A 25,930-nucleotide genomic window follows, 5' to 3' on the forward strand; every position below is an offset into this window, starting at 1 on the left:
AAGACTTAGGAGGGATGACAAATAACAGGACCGCGATAAAGGAATACTAGTTGACAAGGTGTGAAGAAAAAAATCTTGTGGAAGACACTGTGGTGGAAGCCAAATGAAAAAAAAAAAATAGAAAATAAGGAAGAGAATTAAAAAGTAGATTTGCAGTTTAAAAAATTCTAGATTTAACATTAAGAAGGTCATTGGTCACTTAGTGTGTTTTTGTACTTATTGACAAAAAAAGAAGAAAGTAAAGATCCAGAAAAGAGAGAGGGTATTTGATGGGGAACACCACCAAAGCAGGCAGGAGGGGACTGGAACCAAAGCCAATGGTTTGGGTTTGGAGACACTGCTTCTCTCGATATGGGTGGAAGGAGAAAGAGATGTACCTTCCTATTTATGGCTAATCTGCAAATCTCACTAGACAGTGGTGTAGAGAGAGTGAAGAGCTGCACAGAGGAAAAGTATGAGCTGCTTAGTTATCGGCACTTATACCACATGGATTTATGCAACCTTTCTCAAACCCACCTTCTACATCCTGACTGTCAGAGGGTGGGAGAGACTGATCACCACTTCCTTTTTCCTTAGGATGCACATTTATTTTACAGTGAGGCTGAACTGAAACCACCCCGAAATAGGATAGCTAGTTTAGAACGTTTATTAACAGAGTGGTATCTTCACATTCAGTCACTGCTTGCACTCCTTAGCAGAATTATTTTCAGGGCCGTTTTTGAAGAAGAGAAATCTCAAGGCACAGTGAGAAGGAAGCCACAAAGAGAGGAGTTGAACGATGTGTGTATTGGTGATGGTCGTGGGAGGAGGTAATTCCATCATCTTACCCTGGTGTTGGTGGATGGGGGGTTCTGAGTACACTGAGCTACTCTCCCTTCCAGGGTCATTACCCCTCCACCAACAACAACCAACAACTATGACCCTTGTTCCTTCTGCTATTAGGAAAGCTCCCTCTAAGGAGCAGGTACAGTTCCTGCACAGAAAGAACCATCCTTTTCAAGTCCCACGGCTCCCCCAAACAGCTCTGTCAGTAGAATACCAAATAGCTCTTCCCAGAGAAGCAAGGCCCTTCAGCCCCTGTTTGGACTGAGACACTGAAGCAGCAATCAGATACTCAGTAGAGGTTATTAATGAACCAAAAGCTACAGTGTCAGAAGGACAAGGAGCAGTCCTAGAAGTAGAACCTTGAGAGCAACCCTAGAAGCCAGGGCAATCACCCATGAGGGAATAATCTGAAGAGGCTAGAGACAAATAAAGAATCCTGGTGGAAGACAACATGACACAAAGCAGGGAAGCCAGAGAAAGCACTGAAATTCAAAGCTGGAGAGTTTGGGTCCTCTGACTAAACAACAGAGTGTTTCTTCTTAGGGAGCATGAAGCTAATAAAACCACCAGGTTCCAAGGAAACACCCAGGATGAAGTTGAAAAGATACTTTTTGTTCAATTTTTCTCTGTTCAGCTGGATATTTGGCACCATATATGTAGGCAATCCACAGATAAACGACCGACTTTTCCCATTTTCAACACAGTGTGATTTATGATGCAGACAGGACTCAAATTTGTGAAAAAAAATTAACATATAGTATCCTCTTGGTATAAAGGAAAGTTACTAGCGAAATTATTTGTGTGCTTTCATTCAGGTGTGAGAATTGTCATTAGCATCTATCAGGCTTCCGCCTTCCCCCGATGGGTAGTGGGAAGAAATAATCCACCTGGATCATGGGGACCTTATATGCTTCTTCTGGGTGGCTGTGGGAATAACCTTCAAAAATTAAACCATGAGCCTTTACTCAACATAGGACTCACCATGGTTAGTTCTGAATGAAAAGTGGAAGCAAATATTAAGCAAAATCTACACAAAACAACAAAATTTATGAGTACATACTTTTAAAAATTTCCTGATTTGGAATACTCAGGATGGACTCCATCAAATTCAATTTCTCAACATACCTTAGCCTTGCAGACATAGATGGAGGAAAAAACAACAACAACAACAACAAAACAGATTTTTTTATGGAGGATCCTGGCTCCTGAGCAATCCCTTGCTCTAGACCCACGATGCAGGGTCATGAATTCCTGGGGAAAATGACAGTACACAAGGCATTTTTTTTTTTTTTTACAAAAATTCACAGTGGTCTATTGCTATTGTCATGTCTTTTCATACCAGGCCTTAGATCATCCTTTAGAAGGGAGTCCCGAAAGCAACCTACAGAAACTCTTTGTTCATTACATTCACTCAGACCTTTGTGTGGGTATATAAACACCCACACGCACACAGGCGCTTTGAACCCCTAAAGAGTTAGCTCTGCCGTGGCTATTCATTTCTATTAAGAGTACAATCAAAATTTATTCAAGCATTTCAGACATTCTTCCAATTAAGATTTTGTATACTTCTCTCTGTAATACGCTTGTTTCTTTTCTGACCTCTCCGGAGTATTTTAAAATGAAGGTTATCGTGATTACAGTGTGAGATAGCAACTTTCTTCTATTTCAGCCTTATTTATCCTACTCAGAGTCATTTCTAGGCTATCGTCCAAAATAGCCTCTAACCACCTAAGCTGTTCAATGAAGTGTATCAGAAAGCAATCCTTGAAATAGCTCTCGAAATATGTTCTCTTCCTTCATTTGAACATAGTTGCATGCCAATCAACAGTAAAGCAATTAAAATCCTGCCAGGATCAAAGAACGTGCCTTGCTACAGCCTTTGCCAATCTATAAAAACATTTCCTCGTCTTCTTTTGTTAAGGCCCCGGTGACCCACAGCAATATCCAAGAATCTATTTACACCCTCTATAGTTCTTCATTTGTTTCCAAGTATATGTCAACAAAGTTCTTGTTGCAAAGTATCTGCTGTCAGTTTCCAGGTTTCCCCACCTCACATTTCTCTGTTTTATATTCCCCCACCTTTTTGTAAAGCACCTGTCTTAACAACTTCAATATTCCACCTTTCGTCTTGGATGTATATACATTTGACTTTAATATTTTGTTGAAGCTACACTGCTTAAGGATTTGTCATGTACTCCTGGCTCTGGTGTATATCAATTTTCTTTATGTGTCCTCCCTCTGCTAATAAGATAATCCTTTTGCAGATTTTTCTGGTGCAATCCATTGAACCCAAGTTCACTCTGATATCAGCTTCTTTGAGTTAATCAGAAAATACATTGCTGTGGGAGGTAGATGGTCCCTTTCTGGATTATTCCGCCTTTTCATCAATAATCGAAAGGACCAGCTAAGCAATTTTCCATACTCTCTCCTAATCCTTCTGCTCCCCTCTGAATGCAATTGAGATGCAATTCACATCATTTCACTCAAGAATTTCACAGTTTTGGGGATGCTTAGAGCACTGCTGTGTGACAGAATGTCAAGAAGCAGACCAAAAGTTTTTGCGAATCCAAAATTGTCTGAATGCGAAGAAACATGTAGAATTGCTGCAGTTAATATGAATAATTCAAGTTAAAACTATGTCAGCTGAAAAACCTACTGAGGCAAACCTATGTTTTGGTTTAAATTATATGAATTACTGCCTACAAGCCTGACGATTCACAGACCTGTACCCCTTGGGCAAACAATACCTAACATATTAATAAAAATAATTAATAAAAAACCCTGCTTACATTTACCACTTTACTTTGGGTATAAACACTGTATCACTAGAAATGTTTGATTCTCACAGTTTTTAGGGCCTGGAAAATTCTATTTTAAAGCCCTTTGCAACACAGGTAGTCTGACCTACCACACCAGCATTTGGTTAGACTTTTGAAGTATTTCTAATTGTTGCTTCTCAAGTTGATTCTCAGCCTATTTGTTTAAAATACAGTTCTTACCCAGAAATACCTGGGTGGCTCAGTTGGTTAAGCATCTGACTTCAGCTCAGGTCATGATCTCGGAGTCCTGGGTTTGAGCCCCATCTCAGGCTCCCTGCTGGGAAGGGAGTCTTCTTCTCCCTCTCCCTCTGCCCCTCCCTGCCACTTGTGCTCTCACTCTCTCTTGCAAATAAATAACTAAAATCTTTCAAAAAATAAATAAAATACAGTCTTGCTCAGCCAGAGTTAATAAAATGACAGTGCAAAGTACACAATCCTTCAACTCTTTCATCAAATGGAACGCAATACTATTTACCTTTAAGAAAAAATGAACTGCTTTAAGATTTAAAATTTTGAAGATGAAATACTTTTATCAATTTAATTTTAATTCTGCAAGTCTGATGATAATACACTATGCCTTTTGGCAGAATAATATTTGCTTTTATATACGTAGCTAAAACTCAACCTTATTAATTCTTCACCCTCAATGTCATTATCTACCTGAGCCTGATTATCATCTTGCTCCTTTTCCCCTGGAATCACAGACGGGGAGCAGATTTGGTCTATTTGGTCCAGCAGTTCTCAAAAAGGTAGCACTGGTCCACAGAGAGGCATTCGGATGTGTGTGTGTGTGTGTGTGTGTGTGTGTGTGTGTAGGGTGGGAGGAACTCAACCTTTCAGTGGTCAAACTGACTGTGGAAACTCATTTATTGGACAGGATCAGACATACTATAAAACATTTATGTCTATTATGGTATTTTTCTTTTAAGTGTAAAAACGTGTTTGAGAACACTTGAACAACTACATGTTGAAGTACGAAAAAATCTGGGTCTTATATTTAATCTCCTCACCTTTTTCTATAGATATAGTATCACTTATGGAAGTGCCAAACCCTAATATTTTATTCTTCACTTGTCCCTCAAATATTTTCTACTGAGAAGGTCAATACTTTAAAAATTATGTTTCTCCAGAGAAGTTCCTTTTTCAAATCCATCCTCAACTTGTGACATTAGAAGTTCTCCAAAGCTGCTGTCATTTCTTTAGAAGCTAAAAGTTGTTATGTGTCATGTCATCAATGACCCTTTCATGTCCACTGGTTTTTCTGAAAACATCAAACTGCTTCAATAAATAACTGTCATACCTGACAGTATTCACATAATTTTTTAGAAAAATTCAGACTCCCTTTCTGATATCCAGGATACTATATGTTTCTTGCTAAAAATTTCATGGTCATAGTATCTTACTCTACTATGTACTATCAATCATTTAAAATTCTATATTGAAGTAAAAAAAACTTTTCATTTTTTTCTGAGGTTTGAAAGTAAACATGATAATCAACTTTTTTGGTGTGCTTCGCAAATTTCTTTTAAGACTTGTTTTTATTTGTTAATGAGTTAATTAAAGTAGCAGTAACATTATAAATACATTGAGGTATTAACAAGTGAATATCTTAAGAACAAGTTCTCAGACTCTACTGATAGAATAAATACATCTTATGGAAGATTTACATACCTATAACACATAAATACATCTTACGAAAGATTTACATACCTACAACACACTAATAGAGCCAAGAGAATATTGAGAGCCTATATATTTTCTCTATCTAATGATATCAGAAATCCAACAAAAAACCTTGGTGATAATCAAGAAGATAATTTTTTTATACTAAGTAACAACATGCTTGACATACATAATACCTGATGCCATGATAGAGTCTGTTATTCCTTCCTTTAAAGATAGAGATCTTTAAAGATCAAGATCTTCAGAATCATTTCATAGTGTCACTCCCATGTTCAAAATTGTCATGGATACTTCTTGTCCACTAGATGAACTTCAAGTTACATGATGTCATCAGGGTTGTCCATAACCTCTTCATTGTCCTCATGCTTGGCAAGTTCTGTTCTAGTCTATTTAACTTCAGGATGGACCTTATGACTCTATGAGGGGAGTTAGTAGGGGAAAAAACCCTTATGGCAATATCAATCAAAATTACATTTATATATTCTTTGATCTAGCAATATCTACCTCCAAGATGTACTAGCAAATATGTGAATGAAGTATGAGTAAGGTTATTTATCCCAGCATATTAGCAAAAGACTAAAAACAACCCAAATGTCCATCAACAGGGGTCTGGTCAAATAAGTTAAAGTACATTAATACAGTAAAGAAATATGCAGCTGTAAAATGAATTCAAAACTCTTTATTACTATTATTTAAAGAGTCCCAAGATACAATGTTAAGTGAAAAAAAAAAAAAAGCAAAATGCAAGCTGTATGATAAAATTCAACTTTTATATAATACAGAGAAAAATAAAACATACCCATTTTCTACCACTGCCATGTAAATTATCACTAACTCAGCAGGTTAAAACAACACAAATTTATTACTTAATGGTTTCTGTAAGTCAGAAATCTGTGTTGTCTTAGCTTATTACTCTTGTTCAAGTTCCATAAAGATAAAATCAATGCATTGGCTGTTCTGGCCTCTTTGGAGGAGATCTTGGGGGCAAAAATGCTCCAAGTTCATTCAGGTTATTGGCAAAATTCAGTTTTATGTGATTGTAGGACTGAAGTCTCTGTTTGGCCAAGAATTCTTTTCAACTCCAAAGGGCACACGTTCTCAGGCTTAGCAGTGTCTTATCCTCAAACCAGCAATGTCTGGTCCAATCCTTCTCACTTATCAAATCTCTCTGATTTCCCCCCTGCCTCATTTTCCTGACTCCTTTTCTTTGATCAAAAAATGATAATCAGGGGCGCCTGGGTGGCTTCAGTGGGTTAAAGCCTCTGCCTTCGGCTCAGGTCATGATCCCAGGGTCCTGGGATCGAGCCCCGCATCGGGCTCTCTGCTCAGCGGGGAGCCTGCTTCCTCCTCTCTCTGCCTGCCTCTCTGCCTACTTGTGATCTCTGTCTGTCAAATAAATAAATAAAATCTTTTAAAAAATGTTAATCAAAATAAGCAGGATAATAAAAACGAAGTTCCCCATTTTAAGGTGAGTTGATTAGTAACTGTAATTACATTTGCAAAGTCCCCATACTAATACCTAGATTAGCATTTAGTTAAACAACATAGAAACAAGAATCTTAGTGTAACATCTTTAGATTTCTGCCTATCCACAAATATATCCTTATTTGCTTTTACATGAAAAAGAAAACTCTGGGAAAAATATGTAAGAGCGTAATAACAGTGGCTACCTGCGTGCATATGTGTATAGTGGTATGGAGATGGGGATGGTGGGCAAATGGGAGGCAAGAATGTATTTTTAATATTTTTATCATATTTGAGCCAGGTAATAACAGAAGTAATTTAACATATTAGATTTTTATTTTTTTTTTTCAAGTAGGCTCCATGCCCAGTGTGGAACTTGAACTCACAATCCTAAGACCAAGACCCAAGCTGAGATCAAGAGCGGGACGTTCAACTGATTAAGCCACCCAGGTGCCCCTAACATGCTAGATTTTTAAAGCAGAGCAGAACCAGTCAAATCATATTTAAAACATTTTGTTTTGGTGCAACTAAATTTACACCGGCAAAGTATACATAAAACTGAGAGATGTGTTAGTTTTTTTCAAGTTCACTGTCCTTTTATAAAAAATTGTTATATGTATTATTGTGTTATGACATAGGTCTGCCACAACTGTATGTTTAAACTCCTGCAAAACATTCTTTCTTACAACATGCTATATTATTATTTACTTTAATTTTAGGTAAGCAAATCTTTTACATATCAACACTGGCTTGATTCTCTTTTCTTCAACCTAAGGCAATAGAATTTGAGACATTCATGATGATCAAATGTGCAATATATAGACTGAGATAAGATTAGTATATGTGATGGTCATATGGCTAATTCTTCTAGAATATGTCAAAACTGAATTAGGAAATTAAAAATTTATAGAGAGAACTCTCACATCCCAAGGATCTCCCCAAACCCTGAGAAGTCAGTTACCTCTAATCTGTGGAACATTTACTTAAATGATACCAAATAGGAAGCACATTCACTTTGAAAGATTACCAAGAACCTTTAATAACCAAATCTATGAGCTCTTTCCTGAAGTCATCCTACCTTCTTCCATGTGTTACAAGACCATACCCTTCTTCTTGAAACTCTCTTCTGGGAGATAGCCTTCCTTGGGCCTTTTATACATTTCGCTGAGTTTGCAGGGAATTGAAGTACCTGACTACTCTTTGTAAGACCACTTCTCAGATTTCTACTTGCAGCCAGCGATGTTAAGGGATGAGGAAATGGCTCCCCCTCAGACAAAAAACACAGCCTCGCTTCAAGATTACTACTACGTGGCAAGTTCCCCATTCCTCTACTGTAATGCAGCTCACTGAGTGTGCAGACATCCATCTAGACCCCCTTGCATCACCCCTGTGAGACCTGAAGATCAAAGACCTGACTTGAGATCATGCAATCTGGCTATAGCTTTTGATATGAAAAAATAAAATCTTTTGTCTCTGATCCAGGAGCCTTGTATCTTCTGTCAACATCCAGAAAATAGTGGAAGGCTACCTTTATTAGCTTGCAAAAGTAAGGTAAAAATGTCAAATCCTTCATAGTTGTTGGCACACTCTCAGTATATTTCTATGAAAATGCTCTCGTATTTTTATCTTTCTGCTCCTCGCCTCCCTCTTTCATCTGATCTACGTAAATAGTTTCTGAAATGGTAATAGAACACGGGACTCTGTCCATGGTTCTGATTTACTTTTATTTCATACCCTCACCTTTATTATTTCTAACGCTCTATTTGTGCTTGGGTGGTTTTCAAGCATATATTCCTCAAATTACATCTCCTTCTTTAGCTTCAGACTTCCTTGTTCAAATCCTTAATATGCTATGGACCCATCAAAACTTAAAATCATTTAAAGTAATCACCATTAACTCGTGTTCTAAAGTGGAAAATATTGGAGTTATCTTCCACCTTCCTGACAATTTTTATCTATTACACAGCTAAGTCTCTTAACTTCATCTTTTCATTCAGGGTCATTTCCCTCTCCTGGATGTATTATTTTAACTCTCAACCAGTTTTATTCCCCTGTGTATTTCACACCCTAAAAATGCTCCCAAAGTTGTTTTCCTTAAATATGGACTGCAATATATTACATCAGTCTCCCTATGGTCTATAAATTAAATAAGAATGGCCTTTAATGGTATCACAGATACTTCACAACATCCCTCATTATAATTTTCCGATTCCATTTTAAATCACTTTGATACCACAATCCTTTTAATCAGTGCCCACACACCCATAAGTGTGCATACACACATGAACTCACCATGTAGCATACATGACACCACACAAGTCATAACAACCATCTCACTATTCTCACTATAGTCCCTTCTGTCTTCTGCCTTTTCCCCTACTGTTGTCAGAATTAATAGCAGCCTCTTGAACAACGGCTCCTTCTCCTTTAGTTAATAATAAATGAAAAGGCATTTCCTTGCTGCTTTAGTCTCACTACCTGATTCCTCATGTATTATCTCACAATACTGTATTCTCATTTCCATTATTTTCTGTGCTTTCTTTCCTTTCACCAAATCTCTTACTGTGGCCCCTCCAGTATTTCCACTTCAGCCGATGGAATATTAAACAAAATAATTTGTATCTACAATCTATTTTCAAATGGGTCCATACACCAGATTTTAAGTAAACTTTAGCTCTTTCTCACATCACATAGCTTCTATCAATACTTTCGAAGGTAGTCTGCTCATCATTCTACACACTGTGGATGTCTGGGTGGGGAGATGTGTGAACATTATTCTAGCTCTTCCGGACAGCTTCCACATAATCTATATAAAAAAATCTTATTTTGTGCTCTAACCATACTTACCTCTGCCACATCCCAAAGACCTATTCATACCATCATGTTAGTCAAAGACTTTGTTTGATACCTAAATCATGGTTTTTTTCCACCCTAAGTCCAGTTGTCATCCAGGTGGTTCCAAAATTCACCTGGGTAATTTTATTCAAAATGTTAGCCCCCAAAGTTTGATGATCTCTTCACCTATATTGGGGTCATCCACTCTCACGACTATAATATTTTTCACCTATAATAATTACTTCTGAAGTATTGAACTCACTGCACAGTGACCAAAACTTTCTACATTTTCTAACCCTTATTTCATGAATCATATTGCTCCTACTCTTCAATTTTATAAATTTATAATCCTTGATTTTTCAATAGTCTTTCTTTAAAGCATATTCTTTTCTGATTTATTCTAAATCTTATGAATATAAAATTATTTTTTCACCACATCCTAATAGTTTTCTTTTTATCCTGAAATGTATTCACCCAACAAAATTCTCTCATTGGCTAACATTACTATCCACTTGCCACAGCACAGAATGCCTAAGACTCTGAGAAAAAAATTCACAAAAAGCTTTCATTCCAACTGTATGCTCTTCAACCAGAGTTGAGTTTCATAGTACTCTCAATCCTTTCATTTCTCCTATCTCTCTTCCAGATGTTCTCCAATAACAAATAGTTCATAATGCCCCCCAAACTCTTTATTCAGTCTCTAATTACAGAACTCTCAGAAGCCAAATTTGCCCTTTTCCTGAGGATTCCACACTCAATCTCCACTCCACTCTCCAAACATTTATTGATATCTTCAGTCATCCTTGTCTTCCTTCTAGTCTTGGAGGGCAAAATTCCGCCCCCCCCCCAACATTTTAACACAAGTATGTTTCATCTCAGCTTTCCACAGTGCCTTCATATTTTAATCTTTTTGTGTATTTTATTTCTCTATTTCTATTTCCCTCTTTTCTTAATCATTTTACATGCAACGTTTTTCCATCTAATTTGCAACAAGACTATCACTTTAAGATTTTATTTATTTATTTGACAGAGAGACAGATCACAAGTAGGCAGAGAGGCAGGCAGAGAGAGAGAGGGAAGCAGGCTCCCTGCTGAGCAGAGAGCCCGATGCGGGGCTCAATCCCGGACCCTGGGATCATGACCTGAGCCAAAGGCAGAGGCTTTAACCCACTGAGCCACCCAGGCACCCAACAAGACTATCACTTTAAAAAGAAAAATCATTCCCCATCTTGGTACAAATTTACCATCTAGTTCACCTTCAAGCTCTTTTCTATCCTAAAGAGTAATGTAAACTTTCTGATTTTATTTCCTGACCTCCTGTTTATGATTGAGCATTTATTATTTGATCTGGCTTTCTCTTCAACTCCACAACTTGATTTGGAATTAGGAATATGATTCCTAATCATCATATCAAAAACAAATTTTAAATTATGTTCTAGACTTTCTGTCTATTATATTTGATATTATCAAAGTCTCCTGAAACACTTACTCCTTCATATTTAGGACACCAGACTACCCTGGATCTCCTTATAACTTCCTAACTTCTCTCCCTACCCCCCTTCTTCTCTCTACTAGGTTCTTTTACCTACCCCCTTAAATATTGGGATTCTCCCTCCTTTAGCCCATTAAAATTATCAGAATTCACTTTCTCTTTTACCATCCATTCTCTTGTTTTCAGCTACCACCTATATGCTAGTGGCTCCCCATACAAGTTCAGCCCAGACTTCTAAGTTTCACATTTGTATATCAAACTGCTTCTAAGTTTCATATTCATATGTGAATACTATGGTAAATATTTTAAATGAGTACTTCAAATGCAGTTTTATATTCATTCCTTTTTTTTATACACACACACACACATATTTATACACACACGCATACATTAATGTATACACTAAATATTTATAATGTACCACGAATTATGCTAGACAATAGGTATACGGTTGCTAACAAAATAGACTTAATCCTGTCTCACCCTCCTGGAAGTTACAATCTATGTCCAAAATCAAACCTATCATTCTTTTCCAAAAATATGCTTCTTTTCTTTTCTTTTTTAAGATTTTATTTGTTTGATAGAGAGAGAGAGCACAAGCAGGGGGAGTGAGAGAGGGAGAAGCAGGTTCTTTGCTGAGCAGAGAGCCCCGTGCAGGGCTCGATCCCAGGACACTGGGATCATGGCCTGAGCCAAAGTCAGATGCTTAACTGACTGAGCCACCCAGGTGCCCCAATCTGTTTCTTTTTTCAATTTGAACCTTTTCCCTAGAGAGCGAAGCATGAAAGTGGTTCCTCTCTTTTATTCCCCTCATCCAATGCAATCAGTCCCAAACTCTTGCCATATCAACATGATTGCTTTATGATTTCTTAACCTTTTATTTATGCCTACCACCACTCTCCTTATTCAGTCATCACTGGCCTGCTCTAATGTATCAGTCTTATAATACAGCTCTCTGCCCTTCTTTTTGTACCAAAAAAAGAAAAATCTAATGTCTAATACACTGGCAAAATAGTGTATGAAAATGCAACTATAGTTTTGCACCTCATCTATTCAAAACTATTTTGATTCTTTTTTTGACCAAAAGATAAATGTCAATGTCTCTGATATGACAATCAATGTCCTACAAAACCTGGCCCTACTTAATTTCTGTGCTGAATTTTACACTATGTTAACCACGGTTGCTAATAAATCCCCATGAGCAATATATTGTTTCTCACTTTGATATCTTCATAACTTGTGTTCTACAACATAGGTAAAAATTTATCAAGAAAGCTTTTCCTGCCCCTCCAAGGTTGAAATAGCTGCTCCTTCTCTGTGTATTCATAACACTGTTTGGCTATATTTATATTTACATGTAATCATAATACATTAAACTGATCTCTGCATAAGTCTATTATCCTAGTAGATAGTGAGGAGATTGAGGACAAAGGCTCTATTTTATTCACCTTTGCATCTCTAGAAGCTAGAAGTACTTAGCATGCACTGTTTAATAGGTTATGATTGAAGAAATGAGTACATGAATGTAATTAATCTTTCATAATATTATCTTCTCTATTATCTTAGTTCCTTGAGTACATGAACCATGCTCCATTTATCTTTATTTTTTAGTTCTTAGCACAGTGATTGGTACATAGCAGATACTCAGTAAATTCTTGTTCCATGAAAAGCTGTGGATGAGAATCAAAAGTGGTGCATGACAGCTGACACGATACTGAATAGAAAAGAAAACTTACCTCTAAAAAAAGGAAAAGTAAAACACTGACAAAATGTAAGTAATTTTAGTTGGGATATTAATTATTTGAAGTCAGTATCGAATTATATTCTAAAAATAACTCCATTGTTCTGATTATAATGAAGAGAGCGTAAATAAATCATGAAGATGTTTTCACTCAAAACAAAAAACTGAATTATAAAGTTGTTCTCTTTGGGGGGGAGGTCATTTTTAGATAGAAAGATAACTATTAGGTACTTGGTTTTCTGTAAGAAAACACTGGCAGAGTCTATTGCCTCCAAACCAGACATGTTCAATATTGTCATGTTCAATATTGTCAACACATATGCATCTGCCATGACAAACAACAATAAAGTTAAAGACAAAATTTGCACCAAAAGGTAACAACTCTTTGCAGCAACAGTGTACTCTTACAAGTTGAAGGCTGTGGGAAACGTCACTGCACATGGCTGAGATGATTCCGAAACGTAGAGGTGTGTTATTAGCTGCCACAGCACTGACAAACATAATAGCAATGTACTGATTCTCATCCCTGACTTTTCCAAACGCTAGGTGATTGCCAGGATTGTATTTTTTTTTTCTTTAAGGTTATTTATTTATTTATTTATTTATTTATTTATTTATTTGACACACAGAGAGAGAGAGAGAAAGCACAAGCCAGGGGAGCAGAAGAGGGAAAGGGAGAAGCAGGCTCCACACTGAGCAGCGAACCCATGTGGGGCTCGATCCCAAGACCCTGAGATCATGACCTGAGCCGGAGGCAGATGCTTAACCAACTGAGCCACCCAGGCACCCCAGGATTGTATTTCTGGTGACCAATTTATTTTAATCTAGGATATACTTAATAAAAATAAAAAGGAAGAAGTATTTTATTATATTGCTTTTTAAGCAGGAACAAAGTAACTCAAATAAACCTAAACGTTGAAAAGGAACCACATTAATTGTTCAAAATAGTATCAAATACAAGAAATATGCTGTAAAGGGGGCCCCTGGGTAGCTCAGTCAGTTAAGCATCTGACTCTTGACTTTGGCTCAGGTCATGATCTCAGAGTCATGAGATTGAGGTCATGCTGGGCTCAGTGCTGGGTATAGAGTCTGCTCAAGATCGTCTCTCTCCATTTCCCTCTCCCTCTGCCTCTCTCCCCTCACTCTCTCTCTATGAAGAAATATGAAGAAAACTAACATAGTTATTAGAAAACTGACTCAGGAGTTGGAGGAACTAGGTTCTAAAACAGAATCTACCACTTTCTATGTCCACTGACACAAAACAAATCCATGTGTATTTCTGAGCCTCATTTTTTTCTTCGACATACAGTTGGACCAACAGCTTTCTCAAATATATTTTGAAATTCAAATTTCATAATTTTATGAGAATCCTGGAAAGTATAGATACTACCCTTTCACTGCACTCCATGGCATTTGAAAAGAGATGATGTGAGGAGAAATAGATGAAGAGAAAAAGGAAAGGTGAAATGTCATTATAAACCTGCTCAATAAAGCATTAGAGTGATCATGTGTATTCTTCTTCCCCTCATCAGGTCAAGGGAAGAGCTGATCTGCACTACTTTCATCTCCATGTGAATAAGTACGTAACCTAGTCAAGAACTAGAGCTATGAATGCTAGTGGTAGGCTTAAAAGTGAAAAGGTAGTATTAGCTACCATCAGCACCATGGAAAGTCTTAGGAAAAGAATTCTGAATCTCCTGCCACTCTGTTCTTTCTCAGCCCTATGACTTGCACCCACCAAGAAGTAAGGAAGTTGTTTTTATCCCAAGTGTGATACAGAACTATTAAAAGAGCATTAAGCAGGAGAACTTTTTCATTTCATTGACTTAAAGATTGTCTGATATTGAGAGATAGGCATACATAATTATGGAATGAGTGGGCTGAGTGAGAGCTGACTAGTGGCTTAGAGTAATTTCAGCAAGATGAAGAGAACTAATCCTGCACACATTTTTAAGGTATAATATGCCCTTTATTGCCAATTTGTCCTATCAACCCTTAAGCCTTTTCCATCCTTCTCTGCTCTATCCCACAGTTGGGAGGCTAGTCATCCCTACTGTATCATCCATGCTTCCTTCCCAGTGTCTTACGGGTGGGTTTGGCCAAAAGGAGATGCTGGTAGGAAACTGGAAGGCGTGAGGTTTTTTCTCCCCCCCCCCACCCCTCAACAACTCCTTATTTCAGGCTTAAATTTCTGAGGGTATCTCCATTTCCCCATTACTATGGTTCCTTCCATGTTGGCTCTACTCTACCTTCTCAGGTCTTCCCAACTCTGATAACATTCATATCTCTCTTTATCCCTAATTATCTCTTTAGTAGGGATAGTAATGGCTCCCTACTGTTGTTAGTCTCTGGTTGTCTCACCATCCCTTGTTTGATCTACTTACATCACTGCAAGTAGTGCCTTCACTGAAATATTTTTATTTCAACCTTTTGGGATGAATTCTATTTCCTCTGGCAACTTTGAATAAATCAGCAGCCAGAGCTTATTAATACGCTAGATGTGGGCAAGTGAGGGAAAGTAGAATCAAGGTTGACTCACATTTCAGACTTAACCAACTGGGTGCATGGTGATTGCATTTAATGCAGTGAAGGAGGCTAGGAAAAAATGATTCATTTGTGAAACCAAAATACCATCACACAACAGTGTATATGTCACTAGCATGTACCAAATGAATGCTAATATAAGCCCAGGAGGCTGACAGCTGAAGCCCGTGGCATCCAGGTTCATACTAAATTTCAGAGGAATCCTGATATAAGCTTTATATGATTACAGTACCATATATTTATAAGTGTAATTTTTTGTTTTAATGTTTCATTGTTTTCACAGGATCTGAACAATATTAGAAAGCACACAAATTACACATTTGATGAGAAACGTAAACAGAAAACACCAAACAAAATTTAATTTCAATCACATAAACTTTAGAAAGACATATTTCTATCACATGAAGTAGAATAAGGGGAAGTGTAAAATTATTGCCAGACATAAAGTTTGAGAAGGTCAGATACATCTTTACTGGGAAAGGATTTAGTTCAATAAGAATCTGAAGTCCTTATATCTCTGAAATAATAATGAGCAATATAGGGTCTTATTATTTCTAGCTAAAATACTTACTTAACTACAGAGGGCAGTTAGGTCTAAGATTTCGTGGAAATATGTATCCTAATTCCCAAGGGACAGGAACATAATTATCAAGGCTTTCTCATCACAATGTTACATGATTTAAAGAAACACCATAGAGAACCGTGTTTGTGTGTGTTTGTGTGTGTATGTTGCATAGTCGAACTACTCCTACTTATTTGTCTGCTTCAATCTTTGTTGAAATAATTTTGTCAGCCCTAATTTTCTTGGACATTGTTTAAAATGATCTAGATTTCCTAGCATTTGAAATAAACTTGATTTATTAATAAACATGATTCTTCGTATCTTTTTGTGTCAATATTTACATAAATAGGGTTACGAAAAATTATAGGATGGTAGTGAAAAAATTTTGTACTAGAGAGACTTAAAAGGATTAATCACCTTCTAGTTCCTAAAAACTGAATTCTTGTATCTTAACCAATTTCTAAGCTTTCAACATAAAGTTTGCCATCAAATTAATATTCAATCAAAATTCCAGTCTAGCTTTGAAAGCTGGGCATTGACTGAGAGCCCTGTGTTATCTTGGGAAGTGGTCTTAAAGATTTGGAGAATGTATGAAAATCAACTGATAGCCGTATCATAGCTACTGCTCCTTTAGCCCTTATCATTCCACAAAAGCACAGAACCTCTATCAAGCACCACTCACCTTGATAGTTACTGACAAGTTTATTACCAGCATGTTTCTGAATCTAGTAGGTTGTTCTGTCAGTTGGGGTTACAGGTACCTGGGGTGTAAGTTACCATAAATATTTGCTTAATGGTCTGAGATTAAAATGTTTGAGTTTATTGTTTTATAAATACATCTCAAATTCTGTTATACTCACCAAAAGTGGCCAATGGCTACAGAATAAAGTGGTATTTTGAGATTTTTTAAGTTTTATTTATGAGAGAGAGAACATGAGCAGGGGGAGCAGCAGAGGGAGAGAAAGAATCCCAAGCATATTCCCCACTGAGCATGGAGGACTACGTGCGCCTCTGGATCCTAGAACCGTGAGATCATGACCTGAACTGAAATCAAGAGTCGGATGCTGAACCAGCTCAGCCACCCAGGCACTCAGTAATTTGAGATATTTTACAACTTCAACCGGCAAGAAGTATTTGACAGAGTAAATTTAAGGATCTTTTAAATTTTTTTCTCCTGCTTTATTCAAGATTTAAAAAAAAAATTTTGATACCAAAATGTAAGAATAAATCTGAAAATAGAATTCTTCTAGACTTCGGACTACTGCCTTGTTGTTTGAAGGCCCAGTTTGGTCAGTAATGGTCCTTTGGAGGAAAGCTTAGTATTTTCCCAGTTGAAATCAACAGGCCAATAAAGGCAGTGCCATCAGAAGCTTTACTTCATTTTTCTACCCTTTGAATTTTGTGACTGTGCATGGGCTTCTCTGAGATGCTTAATGACAGGTGTGACTGGGAGAAGTAATTACAGACAGTGACTAGAAGTTTAAGACTTTGCGGATAAAAGTGAATGAAATGAACATGAAAGTTCTAGTGATGAAGTTAACTTCTGACAAGCACAACATGCTCATTATGGAAATCTGAAACAGAATAGAGATCTGAAAAGTAAGTTTGAAATAAAAGACTGTAAGTTGATCACTGACCTCTTTACTATGGAGACTAAAGGCACACCCTGTGTTGAAAGCATTTGTGATTCAGAAGGCTAATTATTCATACCCCTACAATTTCATTCGATTTGATGTCTAAGCTCCTTGTACAATTCTGATGGACTGTGCAGTTTTCTCTGGCATTGAGGTTGTGTAGATGATTGCTCACACGGTCTGGAAATTCTAAATGGAACGCTCAAATTATTTAATTTTATCCTAGTCCTTCAGAGGTGAAGAAGGCCTACAGAGTGACAAAGAGCACTTCCAAATATCTACTGACTTTCTTCTTGGTTGGTCCTTTGACAGCACTGAAAATCTAATTAAATTGTAAACATCTGAAGGGCAAAGATCATATTTTATATACTGTATCTAGAATAGCTTCTAGTTTTGTGCCTCACAAATAATGGCTTTAAAATACACATACAGAATGAGTAACTAGCAAGGTCACAGACTCCTTGGAAGAAAATTTAAGAAGGAATTGAGTGAGCATATCTGAACATAAACTTTCAAAAAAATGAGTTTTAATTATTTCAAAACAAAACTGTTTTTATCTATTTTGAATTTGCCAAGGACAGGGTTACCTTTCACTTCTTGTTTTAGTTAAGTCCATAAAATTATGAGTATTTCCATACTAATCATTTCTCGCTGATGCAAACTAATAAGAACATAGAACATCAAATTTAATTTTTCCATAGAAATTATATATATATATCCAAAAACAACAAAATAGACGGGAGAGTAATAACACTTCAACAATGGTCTTTTTTGGCTGGGAACAGTTGGATAATTCCCAGGCAACAAATCTACTGACCTTAAACTTTATGGCACATCCCATTTCATAGCTCATCTGAAATCACTCTCATTTTTCAGTCTGAGTATTCTGTTTCTTTCTGGAAGGCAGTTGTTTTTGCCCCTAGCACCCACCCATCCTTCTCTTTGCATTGATAACTAAAATTTTCTCTAGCAACTGACATGCTTCCCGCTTTTAATCCATGTGCTTAAATGAGGTTTTGCCTCTAGTTCCAAAGGTGTAGAATGTAAATCAAGCCTGGTTAGTCAGTCCATCACATTTCAAGTCTTCATTTCTTGGTCCAAGTATGTTACCATATCCAAGCCACTGGAACGTGGTTTTGAAAATAGTTTGGGAAAATATAGCCTGAGCCCAAAATAAACCAATACTGCAGACACTACACAACTCATACCCAAGAATGACCAAGTTCTGATCTCATTATTTGACCTATGATTCCAGTTGTCACTGAAATTAGAGCTGCCCTTTATAAACCATAAATTTCCTTTTATGTCTTAATTTAAGCTAAGTTATATTTTTGGTCAATTATACCTCAAAGTGCCTTACACTGCCTTACTCTAAGGTATTACGGCATGTCGTCGTTGCTTCTAACCAGTGTCAGCAATCAATGCTAGCTTCAGGCATAGTTGGATAGCTCTAATTTTCTGAGTGAAGAATCTCTCAGAATCATGCTCTATTTGTTATGCCCCTTGTGAACAGGATCCGGACAGAAGGAGACGGCATGCAATTCTGGCTGCCTGCCAAATTACAACTAGATGAGAAACAGCTCCTTTATTTTAGTGTTAATAATACTTTTTCATCGGTGACAATTTGTCTATTATCTTCAGCATCAGAGGTAGTAAGGAGTGAGTGAATTGTTGGTGGTCCCCCAAAATAGCTGTTTTAGAAGACCTAAGTTGGCTGGAAGTTGCAGGCTTTCTAGAAGTAGAGTCAGCACATGAGAATTGAGCTGGAGGAGATTATACCCACAGAAGAGGATGTAGAGCAAGTGACATTCAACATCCCCTCTCAACAGAATGTCCTTGAACATGTTTATGGGTAACTGCAAGAGGGGACACTTATTAATATCCATTATTGCACCAAGCATGCCAAATTAACACTTACTCTTTGGAGCTTCCAAAACTCCACACGGTTATATATTCCTCTACTCGAAAGCAAGATTCTACCTGCCAGAGAGTTCTACTCAGAAATACTTCTAAGGCCTGGAAAAAATGAGGATAGAACCAGTGTGCAGTCCACTTATGTAGCAGTAAAATGCAGCCAGGCTCAAAGACTGCCAAGCATGAAGCAGATTTTCAGAGAACTGGAAGTTTTTGGCTCTGATGTGTATGTCTGAGAACTGAGATTAGACATGGAAGTGGAGGTGGAACTAGCCCATGGGTTTTAAAACTTGGAACCAGGTGTTATGAAAGACAGTTTGGTAAAAAGTTTAAGAACAACTCCTTCCAAAAGAAAAATCAATCCTAAGACTAGACAGTAAGACCAAGCTAGATCTGAAGTTATAGAAAAGCAAGAGGAACCATCAAGATGTAGAAAGCTGGTAAGGCACAGCTAGTGGAAGGCAGATCCTTAAGTCTCTTAAATATGGATGCAGACAATATGGAGAATTTGAGACCGCATCTATGCTCTCGGAGCCGTAGAAAGTTTGCACAATTATTCTTCTTTTTGGATTAGAATTAGAGTCACAATAGTAGTTTATCTCACAGCCCTCCTATAGTTTCTGGAAAAATAAGTGTACCCACAGTAAAAGCAGAAGCATATGAGGAGATATGCTTCCCACAAAATGAGCCATTTACCCTCTCTCTGAAGGGTTAATAGTTGAATAGTAGCATACCCACTGCTATTATATATTACTAATTTGCAAGTGTTGTGATTGCTATCAGAAATATTTCATTCACATCTTCCATTCAGCAGTCCACGGTGAAATGGAAAAAAATTACAGCAATATAATGAGTTGTCAGAGAGCTGACTATTGAATTTAAAGGATAATGAAGGATTCTGGGATGATGTTCTGCCTACATTTTAGTCTTACCGTGTCTTTTTTTTTTTTTTGGTAGAAATACTAGTTGTTGCCAAAATAGTCCTTGCTGTGTAAAATAAAACTGATAACCTTGTAGTGGTTTTCAATGTTTATGTACACACATACATAAGCTCACGCCACAAACACATATGCTATAAACTTCAAATATATCCTAGAGAACTCAGTGGCATCACAGGAAAAAAAAAAGTAAAGAACTAGAGGATTGAATTATTCTATGTGAAGTCAGTAAAAATGTTTTGAAGTAAAATTACCAGTCATCTGGGAAGTAGGAAACAAAACAATTGTTTGAAACAGATTCCTCCAAATCAAGTGAAATAAATCTCTGCCGACCCCCCAATGATGACATAATATATATTGAAACCAGTGTTGCATAAACAATATATTCAATTGGCAGGCTGTGAATACATTTACAAAGTTATTGATGACCTTTCATCATGATTTTCTAACTTTGTTTTGCTCTACCACTCCTGAGTTATAAGCTCATCAATAACTCATTGAAAAAAAAATGATATATAGAGAGTCAGTAAACAAATGATATATTTCTAGTCAGTCTAGTTGGTAAGCAGCAATATCTCTACATACTACTTTTTACATAAATGTACACGCCACGTTAGGCACCCTCATTTTATAAATATATTATTTTAATACCACATCTACTGGCCTTTGATTTATAAATATTTTTAAGGTATAATGATTTGAGAATTGACAAAATGAACATAAAACATTAAATATATTTTCCAATGCCATAGAATTTTATTTCCAATTATCAACTACTAAGTGACATTAATCTAAAAGATTCTATAGACTCTGTCTTAAACATGTGGAAGAAATGGGAAAATCAATTCTTTCCTTAGCCAAATGTTTTTGATTCATGTACACAAGCTCATATATATTTTTTGTAACACTCAGTTACTTTATTATAAAAATTGAAATTTTAAAATTTAATTTTTGACACTCTGTAATACTAGAAAATAAGAAAGTGTTCAGAAAATGATGAGAATATGTAGACATAGGAGCCAGACTGAAGGAGTTCCCAATAGCCAAATTAGGGCAATCTGAACAGGATAAATATGAAAGTAAAGAGTGATTATAAAGGATTATAACCCTTACAATAATATAACTATCCTTGGATCCAGTTAGAGTAAATATGATAGATGATAGACAGGAACTGTGCTTCCTTATTTAATTTTGATTTACAAATGCACAAAAATTGTTAACAGAAAATCACTATTTGGTAATTTGAATTTATGATTCAGAATTGTAACAAGTCTAAAATTAGTGGTTAAAGCAAAATGAGAGAAAACATTTGCATAATCCCAAAACACTTCTTGACAAAATGCTTTTAAATTACAATGGGAAAAAATAACTTTACAGAAGAGAAACCAGGTATACCATAAACAACTGGCCAAAATTAACATTACCAGTAACAGGATATACTGCTATTATGAACCACTCAGATATGAAATAGTGAGAACAGTAAACATCACTTCTTGTGGTATTATTGCCAAAAATATATATAACATGATTTCCACATGAGGAAAACTCACACTGGTAAAAACTGAGGGACATTCAACAAAATGTATTTCCAGTACTCTTCAAAAGTGAAAAATGTCATAAAGACAAAGACTGAAAAAATGCCACAGATGGGGAAAAACTAAGGTGACAACAACTAAATGCAGTATGTGACTCAGATTAGACCTTGAATCAGAAACAGGATCATTTTTGTAACAGTTGGATAAATATGAATGAGGTCTGTAGGTTAGTTAATGGCATTGTATCGATATTAATTTCCTGGTTTTGGTTACTATAACCATCCTGCGGTTATACAGGGTGTTAACATTTGGAGAAGCTGGGTGAACGGTACACAGGGATTCTTTGTACTCGTTCTGTAACTTTGGGTTAGCTGGTTTCAAATTGGAAAGAAAACAATAGAAGTGATTTGCTTTTCTATAAGTAAGTTTTTAAGAAAATTAATAGAGAAGTCCCTAGTGAGGACAGGGATAAGAATTTGAGGTGGGGAGTGGCGGGGGGGAGCAACAGTATCAGCTGGGGCATGGCAGGCCCTGCCTATTCCCCAGCCTCTGCTGCCTCCCATCTCTACCCAACTGAGGCCAATTAATCCTAATCTACAAATTCCCCCAGGCCACATCTGTAGAACCAAACCCTATTTTAGACAAGAAGGTGGTACAGAACTCCAAGTCAGCACAACCAATTTTAGCAACACACCAATCATGCGGCTAGTCCAGTCCTGTCCTGATCCTGTAAGAAGACTCTTGCCTTGGCCCGCTAAACTCCAGGTGACCATTTTGGTTCTTCAGTGCCTTCAGGGGTATAGTTCTACCTCCCTCTTGCACTGTCATCCACTTCTTAATGACAGACTTCCCAGATGCCGAATATTTGCCAGCACGTTTGGGCAGACCTGATACCGCTGCTCTCCCCGTTGCCTTTGCCACTGCCATTCCTTTGCATTCACCCTCACCACAAACCAGCCCCCTGTCTGTTACTCCTCATCTATCATTCAAAATGCACGGAGGCGTGCATCATAAACTCCATCATAAACTTCCTGTAGCTACATTCGCTTTTCCCAGGTCATGTTTTTCCCAGCAACTGGGACCACGGTGACTACATATGGTGCCCATTCAAGTTTTAATGCTTCACCTGCTGCCTTCACATAGGGGCTGTGGTTCTTCCTCCATGTAAAAAATGCCCAAGACATGCAACACCCAAGAAAGGACAACAACTCATGACTACTCCTAGGAGTAGTGCATTCCGATAGGCAGAGCAGCCATTCTGACAGTCAGCGGGGAGGGACTCTGTGACGGTAACTTTCAGCATTATGTTTCATAACCACAAAACGAAGCAAATGGCTGCTGTTAGTGGAGCAGGAACTACAATTAGGTAACTCGGGAAACAGAATCAGGAGCACAAAGTGACAATTCTTCTCTCCATCCTCAAAGAAAGATCTATGCTTTTCCACATAGAAATTGTATCCAGTGATGAATTCAACCTTCTCTGTTGGAACTAATAGTGAGCCACTTGAACATAACACACAGTAATTTGTACTTTTTCTGAATTGTAGACCCTACGATGAACATAAACCGAACTGACTGCCCATCCTCTGTATCTCAGCATGATTCCACTGTCCTCTGATACACAGTGTGTGTGTAGCAACTCTTGTTAGGGATGTAAGGGGCAGCATGTTGTGCAGAAATACTCTCCTGCAATTCTGAGACTCAGCTACTTGCTCTGAAGGTATTTGGAAATTAGAAAATTGAGATTTTTCTCATCATACATATCTTATGAATAGCAAGAACCTTGTATTTGGTTGGGTTTTTTCCTTATTTTTATAAATCAATGTTTTGAAAAACTGACTTTATCCAGGGGTAAAAGGTCAATAATCTTTTTATTTCTTTTCAGTGTTCCAGAATTCATTGTTTATGCACCACACCCAGTGTTCCATGCAATAAGTGCCCTCCTTAAGACCCACCACCAGGCTTACCCATCCTCCCACCCCCCTGCCCCTCCAAAACCCTCAGATTGTTTTTCAGAGTCCACAGTCTCTCATGGTTCGTCTCCCTTTCCAATTTCCCCCAACTCCCTTCTCTTCTCCATCTCCCCACGTCCTCCGTGTTATTTCTTATGCTCCACAAATAAGCGAAACCAAGGTCAATAATCTTGAGAGAAGCTTTAACCTATGCTGCTGCACTGTTTAATACAGTAGCCACCAGTCATACATGGTTATATAAATTAAAAATTAAAATACTTAAAATGAGATGAAATTATAAGTTTAATTCCTCTGTTACACCAGCTGCGTTTTAAATACTCAATAGCGATGTGCAGCTAGTGGTTACCATACTGTCAGTGCATTTCCATCATTGCTGCAAGTTCTATTGGACCACAGCATAAATCCAGAGAAGAAAGAAATCCAGTGATTTTTTTGATGGTGATATGTATGAAATATTTAAATGATGTCAAAAAGAAATGGCTAACTCTCAAAAGCCTTTGGTAGCATCAGAGTTAGAAGCAAGCAATGCTACAGAATACTAAAGACCATTTTTCCCTAATAAAAATATTCATGTCCTTATATATTGAATTAAGCTAAATTTCTATGCAATGTCATATATTACTATGAAATGGTTTCCTCCGCAATGACTCTGCAATGAGTCAAAGCATATCTTTTGCTATAAGTTTTAAACATCTAATCACAATATTTTCCTGATTCATTAGCAGCCTACAGTAGCTTGAAAATATAAGGTGCCTATCTTACAAAATCACGCTATAACATGTAATGTCCCATTTAGAAAAATACATCTAGAGTCTGTTTCATGCGAATGTACATAGGCCAATTTTCAAATCTTTTCAAGTACTGAATCCCATATAGCATTGAATTAAACCAGATCTAATGTAATAGCTATAATATCTATTCAGATGATTTTAATCTGTGGAAAAAATGTGTTTTGTACATATAGCTTAAAATGTTAAACACACTAAAGATGTCAAGTAAAGCAATTAAAATGTAAGGCTACAAATTTAAAAATATATATGTATAATTATGTCATGATTATACTGGAAAAAATAATTTTTATTCTTTCATAACACTTCTCACCTAATTTTAGTTTTGGGAGAGAAAATTATGCCAGGCAATCTCCTGGGTTGAGAATCACAGAGGTGAATAACACAAAAATGTCTTTTGAGAAATTTACCATCTGTTGGGAGAGGCAGGCAAATGGGATGTTTAGTTTTGTCTGTTCAGTGATGCTGGTAGTCCATCTACAAGTCTGGCTAACTACTCAGGCTAACAGTTTGTATATTTTGACTAGCTGCAGTTGTCAAGTTATGCTAAGAGTTGACCAGTAATGCCTAGTATGTCACATCTCAACTGAACATATTTGCTAAAAGAGGAAAATGACAGAATTTTCATGGGCCTTAGCCTTACCATATGCTCTAGCTTCAAAACTTTCCATTTATAGTTCTTTGTCATTGCAACAGTAACCTTTTTTTTTTTAAAAGATTTTATTTATTTATTTGTCAGAGAGAGTGAGCACAGGCAGACAGAGTGGCAGGCAGAGGCAGAGGGAGAAGCAGGCTCCCCACTGAGCAAGGAGCCCAATGTGGGACTCGATCCCAGGACGCTGGGATCATGACCTGAGCCGAAGGCAGCCGCTTAACCAACTGAGCCACCCAGGCGTCCCGCAACAGTAACCTTTTTATAAGCAGAGTATTTTAAAGGAGATTTTAAAAAATATCCCAATAATTGTTTTTCTTACATTTTAATTATTTCATGTATCTCATAGATGGTTCATTTATGTTTTCACTGATGTTTAGCCCGACTCAATACCTTTCAAGTAGAATTAGCATCTTCCTCCTTAATATTTTGTTACAACTTACACATATCACAGTTGTAGTATTCTGTATTGTGTTTAAGTGTTTAGATGCTTATTTCCCACACTAGATAATAATGTCTCACAGTAAGGAA

Source organism: Martes martes (genome assembly GCF_963455335.1).
Source record: "Martes martes genome assembly, chromosome: 1".
NCBI lineage: Eukaryota > Metazoa > Chordata > Mammalia > Carnivora > Mustelidae > Martes > Martes martes.